Below are 13,248 nucleotides of genomic sequence, written 5' to 3'. Positions count from 1 at the left end.
GCACTTGAAACGTTATGTTAATAATGTATTCGACAGTATGACGATAGCAGATATCTTTGGTTGGTTTATTTCGTAACATCTGATAATATATTCAAGTAAAAAATACTTCCGATACAGGTGGGCGACGCCTACATTAACACGCCATAAATCACACCTACATCTAAAATTAGCAATAGATCTAATAAGTACTAAACCTACTAGATGTACGACAATCTACACATGGCATTCACTAACAGCAGGTTATCAATTCGACCTGATTTTGTGTGTAGCATAGCTCCTCCGTCTGTGACTCAATCAGAGTGATGAAGATGTACTGGCTACAATTGTAAACCTATCTATATACTTGACTACAAGGATGGTCAAACGAAATCGATGAACTTTCATTTGACTATTTTAAGCGTGGCAGTTTTTTTTTTTTTTTATAAAATAGGGGGCAAACGGGCAGGAGGCTCACCTGATGTTAAGTGATACCGCCGCCCATGGACACTCTCAATGCCAGAGGGCTCGCGAGTGCGTTGCCGGCCTTTTAAGAATTTGTACGCTCTTTTCTTGAAGGACCCTAAGTCGAATTGGTTCGGAAATACTTCAGTGGGCAGCTGGTTCCACATAGCGGTGGTGCGCGGCAAAAATTGCCTTGAAAAACAGCACAACTATGTATAACCAGCTGTTCACTGATGTATACCTAAACCAATTCGATTTAGGGTCCTTGAAAGAGCGTACCAATTCTTTAAAGGCAAGCGAGCCTTCTGTGTATCACTCATGTTACATTAAATAAACGAACTTGACGCCAAATTCGAAAAAATATCCTAAAATTATCTGAGTTTCATAACTTGTATTAATGTATTATGGATAAATACTCTATAGTAATCGATTATATATTGCTCATTTTGTTTCAATTTTTTAACGATTTTTAGTATAAAACCTGAGCGCTAATCTTTGAATTTAATGATAGAAGGCGAAGAATTCAATCACCAACGAGGTGAGTGTGGGGTACATTCAAAGCCTTCTGCTGTTAAATAAAAACACATCAGCTCCACCGCCATCTTAAGGGTGTAAGATTGAGATAAGACACACTAGAAGTCGTCCAGATTTAAGTATGCCGAGATTAACATTGTCCGTTATGATAAAATTTTTCCACATTTCATCATATTAGGTGTGGTACATCTAGCAGTGTTAGCCTAGCTGCTTTAGCGTGCGACTCTCATCTCCGAGGTGGTAGGTTCGCTCCCCGGCTCTACACCTTGACTTATTTATGTGCGCGGTTGACATTGGCTCTAACAAGAAAAACACCGTGAAGAAACCGGCTTTAGACCCAAAAAGTCGACGGCGTGCGTACAGGAGGCTGATCACCAACTTGCCTATTAGATTGGAACATGAAACAGGACCTAAAAAGGTTGTAGCGCTATTGATTTATTGCTAATTTAATTAACTACGTTTTTACTATGAGAACGCCTTCCCTAATTGATTTTTGTCTGGTCTAATCAACTAAAAACGTGAAACACTTAACTACCTAACCTTGTCTAAACAAATCTGTTTACATGTTCCAAGTAGTACATCCACGAATATGACACGAGATTTTAATATTCACGATCCTTTGCAACAAAATTTCAAATTGTAAATGACTTATCCAGAATATGCTGCATAAAAGGAAGTGGATGTCTTCTTGTTGAAAACTTGATTAAGTAACTGTCAATGTTAACATTCATAAATTTTAAGTTTCAAAAAGACATTTATTATTAGTGTACTTTGAGTAGTTTTATTTAAATTTAAATTTGTAATGTTATGATATGGCTGACAAACGTAGATATAGTTGACGTGACAACACAAAAAAATCTCTGTGCGTGTACTAGTGTACACACGTAACAAGTGAAACTTCTTTATGACCTTATTTTTCGAAAAAAATTCTACTAAGTATATGCAACTTTACAGAAATTGATTAAATAAAGTTAAATTAGATAATGTTTAACTAAAAGATTTTTTTATCATATACATGCATACAAACAATACAATTATTTCATTTTACCTTATTATTATCATTTATTGTAATAATAAAAAAATACCGTCACATTTCTCGGTTACGCGTCACATTTTTCCGTTACTCGCCATATCTTGTCCCTACAACGGTTGATTCGAAGAGATTCGAAGCTATAAAAATATATATAATAGCGATAACAATGATAGTAATAATTCTATTACAATTAATGAAATTCTGTAATAATCTTAGTAGTAATAAGGTAAAATGTAATAATTGTATTATTTGTATTCATATCTATGATAATAAAAGCATTTTGCTAAACTTTATCTAATTAACTTTATTTAACCAATATCTGTAAAGTTGTACATAGAAGATCATTTTTCGAAGAATAAGGTCATAAAGAAGTTTCACTTCTTACGTGTGTACACTAGTACACGCACACATTTTTATTATTAACGTTACGTACGTTCAGATGTTATCCTACTTAAGCATTAATTAATACAAATTTAATCAGAGTGTATAAGGAGTTTGTTTGCGAACATGTAATTACATAAATAATTTACGAAGCACCTCCGACACGCGGTTTAACGTACACAAGACCTGAGGCGCAGTGTAAATAAAAACTATTACAAATGTTTTATACCTTAACGATAAAATTATTAAAATGGCAAGACTGTACCAGAATTTAAACAAACCATTATTTTATTGTAACCTTTTAACTGATATATCGTTGCGTAATTGCAATTTGACAGAGAAAGACAGGAATTCAAACAATAAGACAAGTTTTTTTGAATAAGGTATGTAATCGCTTCGTTGTAATCTCAATGATTTTGGAATTCTTACATTTCCTTACCTCATACAAAAAAATCATATGAAATTAGAGTTAAGATTACATAAGTAACTAGGCACAGGCAGCATTATCGCTAACAAGCGATTTCTTCCAGGTAACCCTTAATGGAACAATAAAAAAAAGAAACTCATATACACACTTCGTACAGAGGGTGAACAGAAGTGTAAAAGAATAATAAAAAAAGATATACTAAATATACAAGCTAATCCAAGGGTTAATGCGTCACAATTAATATACATAAGTAGCTAATTACAAGACAGAAGAAAAATGATCAAAAAGAAAATTTGTAATAAATTTAAAGACTGAGCTCTTCTGATATAAATTGGTTAGGTATTCCATAGCAGGATATTTTGCACTGTAAAGTAGAATTAAGTATTAAGTAGTATTATACAAAACATATACCCAAGATGAAAAACATAATATACACAAAAATGTTAAATTACAACAGAAGGAAAACAATGTACAAAAAATTATTCAATTATACTAAGTACTGCCTAATTTAGCTGTATTGTGTGATAGTGTAAAAGTGAGGGTATGTATGTCCGTGAGCAGTGTTGTGTGTTGTGTTGGCGTAGTGGCTTCGGCACTTGACTTGCACCAATGGAGTTTCTTTCTATGACATTCATTTAACATTCGCTCGAACGGTGAAAACATGGTGGGGAAACTGGCTTGCCTTAGACCCAAAAAGTTGACGGCGTGCGTCAGGCACAGAAGGCACAAACTTGCCTCGAATCTTGAATCGAATCGATTAACAAATAATCATTAAACAGATACCGAAATCTGAGGCCCAGACCTGAAAAGGTTGTAAGGCCATTGATTATTATTATCTTATTGCGTATGTACGTGAAGGTGTGCATGTGGGGTGTACTCATGATTTAGAGCTATGGATATTCTTAAAACTCGTTTTAACCATATTCCGCGATAGCTGAAACAGGTCAAGGCTTAAATAGTGGTCGTTGTATGTCCAGGCTGCGCGATACAAAACTGAGTTGTTGGCATAGTTGGTGTGTTGAACGTGAAATTACACAGCGAGCATTCGTGCAGTTAGTACGTGTTACGGAGAAGCCAGCGTCACGAGCACACGAGTACACGTCTTTCCTCTGGTATCATTTCTTGAAAAAGCGAAGGGAGTCAATAGAGAACTCTGTATTTTATAGAAAAATACAAAGAAGAACCAGTTTGGATTAACAATTTAGTAGAAACAAAGATCCCAACATAACCTCTCTGTCCAACATCTTGCCTGAGAGGATATGGATCGCACAGTTCAAGCGAGAACAAATATTGAAGACAGATTTTAGAACACAGCTTAACATGCTCGATGCGAATGTTAAATTACACCTCGTAACGTTGGTATGAACCCAGCTTTATGTCTGTATATGCATCAGTAGGTACCAGTGCTTCCAGAGTTGGCGCTGCTCTGGCTCTGCAACGCAATAATGCGAGTCAGCGCAGTGCTACCACCAAATAATTGAATGTAGTGTTTTTTTTTATTCTAAGACTACTTAACATTCACATGTATTTAAAGTGATAAACGAAAATCCACAGAAACATTAAATAATCCTTATTTAAAATGAATAAATTTAGGAATATTAAGAATTTGTTTTGTTAGTCGTGGGTCCCAGTTCGTTGTCGAGGCAAGAGGAAAGGGAATTTGCGTAAATGCGCCGAGCTTAGGTACTACAACAGTATACCGCGACGAGAGCTGCGCGACCCTTTTATTCGGCGAAGCATTTTCGTCATTTATTTAAACCATATTTCTAACTAAAATTATATAAATTTACCTAACTTATAACTCATACTTAATTTCTATATATAAGCCGCCAACAATATTACTCTTTAACTTACAACTCAGATTCAATTACATTTATACGGACGCTAACAATATTCTTATCTAACTTATAATGTATTTCTATTTTTATTTATGAGTCGCCAACAATGATACTATACTATATTGCATGTATACGGCCCTATTGTATGTAATAATATTGAGAGAAACAATGTATAGTTAAGAAAATATAATTACATAAAAATAATGATTAAATTAATATGGGACAAATGTCGTGAATATTCGTCGTTTTACGTAGAAAAACTAAGGAAAAACTTCATCCTACCAGAATGTAAATAATATTTTTATATACTATAAATAAACAGCGATATTATTAATATCGAAGTCTACATCTAACCGAGTAAATATAATAATTGAACCGGAAACCTTACCTACACAATATGCACAAAACCAAGCGAACTAGAACGCGAAAACCCTTTTGAATACTAACTCTCGTTAGTTTTAATTGAGTTATTATAACTATAAACATTTAGGTCGAGATATGGAAAATTAATGTAAATTGACAATTAATAGTTTCATCTATTTAGGCGGCCGTTTATCTTAACTACTAAATGTTTTGAATTGTATATTGTATTCCATAAGCCTCGTCTTGACTCATTGTTACAGAAACAATGCATTTACTTTCCAAAGATTTGTGACAACGTCTCCCAATCCAAATCGTGCGTCCTCTGGATTTTTCAATCTCAAACTCACTATAAAATATTCATAGTTAACCAAGTACACTTATGAACGTCAACGGAGATGTTAAATAAATTCATTTACTACCAGTCCGAGGTGGTACAGACAGGAGGCGCTGGAAGGTTCTCTGGAAGTGTGTTTGATAGAATATCATCACTAAAGAAATTCAAAGCTCTCGTTCAATGTAAATTAATCAATAACAATTTTTATAAATTTGACCACCTTTTATTATTATTATTTATTTATTTGTTCAGATAAAATAATCCATCATTATGTTAGCATAAACTTAAAGACTAGTGTTAGTATATTGTTATTAAAAAGCTAAACATAAAACTCATGAAGAAATCTATGCATACACCAGTCGATCTGTACCGACAAGTGTACGCACAAAATTCCTCATGATAGTCGCCGACAGCCTACAAGATGGCGTTTCAACTACCCGGTACATGGCTCAACAGAGATCATGTTTTAATTCTAATAATAGCCCAGAAATCTCGGGCTTGGGCGAACATCTCCGAAGCACTGCAGAAACGAGGCAATCCCAAGAGTATCCTAAAAACATTGTATTGAACACGCATGGCAGTTAGCGACCTGACAGTATAGTCGACCCATAGATTACTCGTGTATAAGTTTTGACAATACGCCTCGAAAATTGTGATTTTCACTTGTTTTTTACAACGAACAAATCTACGAGCCAACATATTACCTCTGGCTGCCACCGCCCTAAGTTCCCGTTCAATATCGATATTATGTGTTAGGTTTTCAGGTAGCATATGTCCGAAATATTTAATTTCTTACTTTAAACGATCCTAATCCTTGGAGTGATTCAAACATTGATGGCAATTTGTATGACTCAAAACTTGGCGAAGAATTTCTTGCCAGTTCATCTCGCCCGCACTTTTAGACTTTGTTGACAATAGGATTAAATACATTTTGGTTTCTTCCCTAACTCTGTATTTAAGCTTTGCCGCTCTTTTATCAGAGGCGGAATCCTTTATTGCGGTTTCCTGTATTGATATCCGTAAACATCTCTTGACTTATTCAATGTACACAAGTGACTAATAAGTCACTGATTCATGCCTTGACGCATGCCCATATATGGTAGTATACAGCGAAATACTAATTAATAAATATCTTACATCTATTCTAGTAGTGCTGTACTTGCTTTCGTAATTAAAACATTTCGAATACATTTACATCCGCACAATCATACAAAATTGGCTTTCAAATATCATTTTCATTATAATAATACAGTCAAGTTATTTATAATTGTTGTCAATACTTCAAGTTGTTGTTGAAGCTTCGCGTGCATTTTTTTCAGTATTCTTTAACAGTATTTTTCAGAAATTTTATAATAAGCCAGTTATCGGACGTCAAGGCAAAATCCGAAATACCATCCGTATCACCTCGACGTCCGTCGTTCCACAACTGAGCGTTTTCTAAGGCAGTTTTTGCCGCGCACCACCACTATATGGAACCAGCTGCCAACTGAAGTGTTTCCGAACTTAGGGTCCTTCAAGAATAGAGCGTACCAATTCTTAAAAGGCCGGCAATGCACTTGCGAGCATCTTGCAATGTGAGTGTCCATGGGCGGCGGTATCACTTAACATCAGGTCAGCCTCCTGCCCGTTTGCCTCCTATTACATTAAAAAAACCTAAAAGTTCTCTCACTATGTACTGCTGATAAAGCCAATGAACTTGCTGTCAATGGGCGCATTTAAGACTCTTTCGTACGGAGTAGGAAAACATCGTGAGGTAGCCGACATGCCTTAGACAACAAGTCGACGGCGTGTGTCACGCACAGAAGCATCACCTTACATATTAAAAACAAATCACGAACGTAACTTCAGCGCTTAAAAAGTAGTATGTAGTATCTGGTTCCTTTGTTTGTATCCGCTATGAGGGAACGTAAAACACACCACACATAGTATATAGTAGTAGTAAATTTAAGTCTAGAAAGCTGGAAAGTCAAACTAACTTTAGTTTTGCCATTTTGATCAAAAGTTTTGAACTCAAAGTTACATCTTTTGTTTCCATATCTATAAAGTACTTTTGCATTTTGTTAAAATAAGCTTAATTTTAAAATGTAATGTTAAAATATTTCAGAAGTTCTGTTTAATAGTAATGAATATTATAAGAATGTTTTTGTTAGTAATTTTTAGTGTTATTGAAGAGGTAAAAATTATTAAGCAAAACTATTGTCTATTGCAGATGGTGTTTAGTGTATTTGTCTAATATTTAATGGAATACAAGTTCCCCTGGCATTTGACATTCAATTTAAATTAAATATTTACCATTACCTTCAATTGTATAACATATATATGTGTGGTTATACAAATAGATTCGGAAGTGACCGTTGAACATAGACGTTTTAAATTCGTTAATTCTACGCGATTATAACAGATTAAACAGTACTTATCCTGAGTTCATATACTATTGGGCTGATTATCATTTTACGAAATCATTGCTAAGTGCCTTTTTCGAACTTAAGATGCTTATTTGGTGGTAATTTTTATTCTCCTTAACAAAATTCTGGTATTTTAATTTTATCTTGTATTATGTATTTTAATTGTATTTTTCTTGTAACATTTATGTTTAGCTAAATTGTCAAACATTTTAGATAAGGAAATTGTAACATAAACCGTAGATTTTTTTATGTTTATTATATATGCTGTGGTAAAATTGAATAAATAAATATTCGTAAATTTTTACTGTTTTTATTTATTTCCAACTATCTTAACATATATTTAATGATGGTAATAATATCTTAACATACAGCATATTATTAACACCACTGCGACGGTGTATGTACTTTAACAATTATTTAAAAATAACATTAGAAAAGTTAAAATTTAGAAACTTCCGTATTTCAAAGGTTCAGGTCCTTTCCTAAGGTTAATATTCTTACTCAGAGAAGACAAAAATGGCCCTAGTGCCCTAGTACGTTATATTACGTACTAAGCGTCTGGCGCTAAACGGGAAATGATGTAATTAAATACAGATAATGACGTAACGTTTAACACACATCACAAAACATTCAATATGTTAAAAAATTGTTTCAGATGATATAATAAAAGATGTCTTATATAATAAAGGTACACTGCCACAGGGACCAAACTTTTTAAATTTGTTTAGATTTCTTTTTAATAATTTTTATTATTAGGTTAAAAAAATTGTATACAGTACTTGATTTTACAGTATACAAAATCCATATAATTAGTAAAATAAATCTTTATTTGTAAAAGACAGCAAGCCGTTTACAGACAAGCCAAGACAAGTTTACATACTTGATAACTACCTCGCTAGGCCTGGTTAGTTATTCCATATTTATTGGTTAAAAACTACTATTGAACAAAATCATTCCATCTGTAGCAGAGGTCACAATGATATAATAAAAAAACTTAAGTGGAAATGGGTGGAGCACATAATAAAAGCAGAAACAAAGTGTTAAACTGGTGCCCATGGTCAGACTAGATTTACATAAGCAGGCAGGCAGTTGTACGGTGCAGACAGAAATGGTTTGGAAGCTTTTGTCAAAAAAGAGCACACACACCATGGAATGAAGAGAAGATATAAATATATTTAAGTGATCTAATATTATCGTGATTCATGTGCACTTTTTATTTTTCATGTGTCCTTTACTAGTTTATTTTTTTGAACCTATTTTAGTTTTGTCTAAATCTTCTTGTTAACTTTTTTTTCTCACGATAGTTGCCTAGAAGAGATTTGTCGAAAGCGGTAAGGCCGCCAGTTGTCCTCCTTTTTATTTGTGTCTTTTTATTACATTTTTTATACAACGATGTGTTAATAAATATATAAATAAAATAAGTAAAGTCTCTGAAATAAATGTCGTTTATTTATTATTTTCTTCATTCAGTTCTACACTCTCAAATAATATTTGCTTGATAATTATATTTTTAAATATGTCTGCAGTGCTTATATTTTGGCCAAAATATACTGAAAACTTGGTGAAATTTGACAATAGAACAATATTGAATGAATGAATTATATAAAAATGGTTTGGTCGCGATTAACAAATCTTATAGCAGAGATTCGGAGTCCAGATTTAAGTATGACTCTCGTATGTCAACGTGTTAGATATTGGCATACAGGAGTATATTCCCATAGCATTAATAAACTAAAGAACCAGTCCGTGGCCGTATTCGAAACTAAATAGATGGATATCGTTCGATTGGAATACGTGTATAGCATATAGTAGCTGTCAAAGACTGATATTATTGTAATTACCTATAGGTACATAATCAAAGACGTATTCACAAGCAAGACTCAGTCTGGATTTAGTTACATAACACCCAGTGTCGCTTCAACCGTTTTAGAACTGGGCCTCAGATTTCTATGTCTGTAATGTGAACTCTTTTTTAATATGCAAGTTGGTTGCCAGCATTTTGTGCCTGATATACGATTTTGAATAGTTATTAAAATTAAAATGTTAAAGGAGTAGTGTTGGCCTATTGGCTCCAGCGTGCGATTCTCACCCCTGAGGTCGTAAGATCGATCCCCGGTTGTGCACCAATGGACTGTCTTTCTATGTGCGCATTTAACATTAGCTCGAACGGTGAAGGAAAACATCGTGAGGAAACCGGCTTGATTCTTTTTTTCATTTTTTATTGAAATTAAAGTAAACAGTAATACCAATAATAGTAGAGAAATTAAAATCTAGAACATTCTGTATAGAGTAGGATGGCACAAGTAATATCCTATATCATCCTTCTGTGTCTGACACAGGCAGGTTTCTCGCGATGGTTTTCCTTCACCGTACTTGGTAAATGCGCAAATAGAAAATCTATTGGTTGGGCTTGGGATCGAACTGGGATAAGAGTCGCACAAGCACCACTCATCCTTGACATACACGCTGTGTCGTTTTAGAATTTCACCCTAAGACACGGAACTTAAAAGTTCGTAGGATGTTTTAACTTAATAATAATAATAAAAAAATGTGTGCGTGTACCTACTACGTGTGTACACGTAAGAAGTGAAACTTATTGATACGCATTGACGAAGACACGGAGACATTTCTTTTGGACAAAAACAACACATACAAATGAAAAAGTGTCTTATAATTTTAAAAATGATCTACTATATGCAACTTTACAGAAAATGGTTAAATAAAGTGAAATTAGATAAAGGCTTTTATTATCATAGACATGATATAATTATTTAATTTTACCTTATTAGTACTAAGATTATTACAGAATTTAATTAATTGTAATAGAATTATTACTATCATTGTTATCGTTATTAAATATTTTTCTTATTAATAGCTTTGAATCTCTTTGAATCAACCATGGTAGGAACAAGAAAACGTGTAACGGAAAATTGTGACGTGTAACCGAAAAATGTGATGCTAAATTTTTTTCGAACGCTAATAAAGAAATTTCACTTCAAAAATAAATCTCAATACAATTATGAATATGATTATCATGAAAATTTAATTTCGTTACGGAAAAAGCGATTACAGAAAATTCTCTATGTAAAATGGAATTAGTATTTATTATATAATCTTTTAGTTTGATGGTGGAAGTGTTGTTATATCACAACCATGAGTACGAAATCCGGATTCATCTTTCAGCAGGCATTTTAAATCTAGTGAGTCAGGAACATACAGAAGGTAAAATAAGATACAGAAAAGAAGTCATAGTTGGCGTTAGGTCTAGTATCTGAAACTCAGTCATGGAGTCCTTTCATCACAGTGTATATGATTATAGGAATTTATCTCTCTTCTTGGTCATGGCTCATGTCTCAGCATGGTCATCAAGAAAACATCTGGAGCGGACAATGTGTTTCCACCGGTTTTGCCCAGCGCTTCTCTCATCGGTCCATCTGGTTGGTGACCGGCCAAATGATCTTACCTTATGTGTCAGTCAATCAGTTTCGCCAAGTTCGCATCGTCTCTGCCTCTGCCTTTTTAAGATGTAGGTCATCTTCAATGCGAGACATGCGTCGATTTTTATAACTGTTTGATCCCGAACGAGTGTTATCACCAAATCAGGTGGAGTTCACAGCTCCATATTGCATCTTCATTGAAAAGAGTAGTGGAGAGTTTCTTGCCATTTTTCTACGCTTTTAATTTGAGAACTGGCAATATAGTTCATGAGTGTAATGCTACCTATATGAATACATTATATATTAAATCATACTTCGTGTGTATTACATAATCAATAGCTAACATAACGTCGGACACTATGTAATTCATAAACATTTTAATTATAAATTGTATATGTTATTTGTATTTGAATAAGACGAATGTGTATATTATTTAAAAATAATTCAGTGGTCAAGTTTAATAAATAATAAGGTAATCCAAAGCAAAAGTTCTACGTAAAATTTTGTTAAAATTAAATTAAGTTACGCCCAGATCAATCAATGTTCAATTCGACAATTTAATTGACTAAGTACGTCTAAAGTTAAGCTGGTATCATGCTAATGTACTTAGAACTTCGTCAATTACGAGATAATTCAACAAATTTATCAATCGAAACTTGTTCAACAATTTACGTAAATTTTTCACACAACCTTAAAGCATACTGTGGGCGATCTTGATGATGTCATAATACAAATAAGCGTATATATTTTCTCTTAAGTTACACAACTTAGATTCAACTTGAAACTATAATCTATGGAATAACTACATACCTAATTCCATTATAAGAAAACACAAAACAACACATGATACACAAAACACGAATTAACAAACACAAAACGCGTGTAATGTCGAAGGCTGTTAAACGCACACTGAGGTAAGAGGTTGCGCAGGAGTAGGTCGTAACTCGTATCTCGTATATAGCGTAAATGCGCTGCACCACTGCGCTGAGTTTCTTTATGGTGTGCGCATGCGTGTAAATATAATTGTACTTCGATAGACATTACCTTACTTGAGGGATTTTTATGCAAATACCGTTGTTTAGTTTCAAATACTAATTGTAAATGTTGTTTATTAGTAATGATTACAATCTAATATACAGTATTTACAATTTTCTTAACCTTAAAAGTTTGATCCCTGTGGCAGTGTACCTTTAACGCTGTCAGTACTTCCTCGCTGTATTGCTATACTTATTGGTTGAGAAAAGCACCAGCTCTGTGCTCACCGGAACTATCTACCAGGTGCCAACTTAAGTGTTTAATAAACGCTTGTGCTCTTGAACCACACGGCCCAATATATTAATTAATATTTAGCTTTTTTGCTTGTCCGACGGAGGTGAGACGGGGCAAACGTGTCCACACAAGTAGCATCCCATCCCAAAGCCCAACATCTTCCAAGGGAACAACTACATTAATATTACACAATTTCGTATACACATTTTAAACAATTTCTTTATATATACTAGGCGAATTGTTATTTGTTATTATGAATACAAAATAACTGTCAGTTATTAAGAGAAACAACGATAAACTTCCATACACGATTATAGTTCAAATAATGATTCAATTATCCAGTACCGCATGGTGGAATATTGAGTCTAGGAGGATTCTAAATAGTCTTGTAAACAGCTGACATTCTAGCTATTAAAAGTTATTTAGTGTAGAAAGAGCAAAGTGACGAACGAAACGTGTAGTGTATGGAAAAGTATTGAGTTAGTGATTCAAGCCATCGCGTAGTAGCACAAGGCTTTATGACATTCCACATAACAATGCGCCCGTTTAAGTCGTTGGCTACAGTTGATGGCCACACCGGCCATATGGCGGTACAATTACATTTATGACGTGGGAATTCTTAAATGACGCGTGTGACCAGTGTGCGGTAAGCGTAGCGCAAAACGCGTGAAATACGACTTTGCGATTCAAATCGACACTTGTTCTTGAATTTAGTCTATGATAACCTAATTAAACGTTAAACCCATCGAAATAGTTGCTGTTTTGGTACAGAAAGGAACTTGGAGG

The 13,248-nt window shown here is 33.9% G+C and overlaps 1 protein-coding gene across 3 annotated transcripts in view; it reads right to left on the bottom strand.

Annotated features, from left to right (window-relative positions):
• LOC123717678 (filamin-B) overlaps positions 1-12,111 on the bottom strand; it is a 136,459-nt gene extending 124,348 nt beyond the window's left edge. For 2 of the 3 annotated variants that reach the window (XM_045673809.1, XM_045673812.1), the window contains exon 1: positions 12,004-12,111. The gene's annotated coding sequence lies outside the window, so the exon portion shown is untranslated. Of the gene's footprint in view, positions 1-11,219; positions 11,238-12,003 lie in introns of those variants that run through there. The other variant, XM_045673811.1, reaches the window with a different exon arrangement.
• Between the last annotated feature and the right edge of the window lie 1,137 nt (positions 12,112-13,248).

This window comes from Pieris brassicae, chromosome 13 (assembly GCF_905147105.1).
Source record: "Pieris brassicae chromosome 13, ilPieBrab1.1, whole genome shotgun sequence".
Lineage (NCBI taxonomy): Eukaryota > Metazoa > Arthropoda > Insecta > Lepidoptera > Pieridae > Pieris > Pieris brassicae.
Note: the sequence above shows the minus strand (reverse complement) of the source record. Positions and strands in the feature narration are given on the sequence as shown.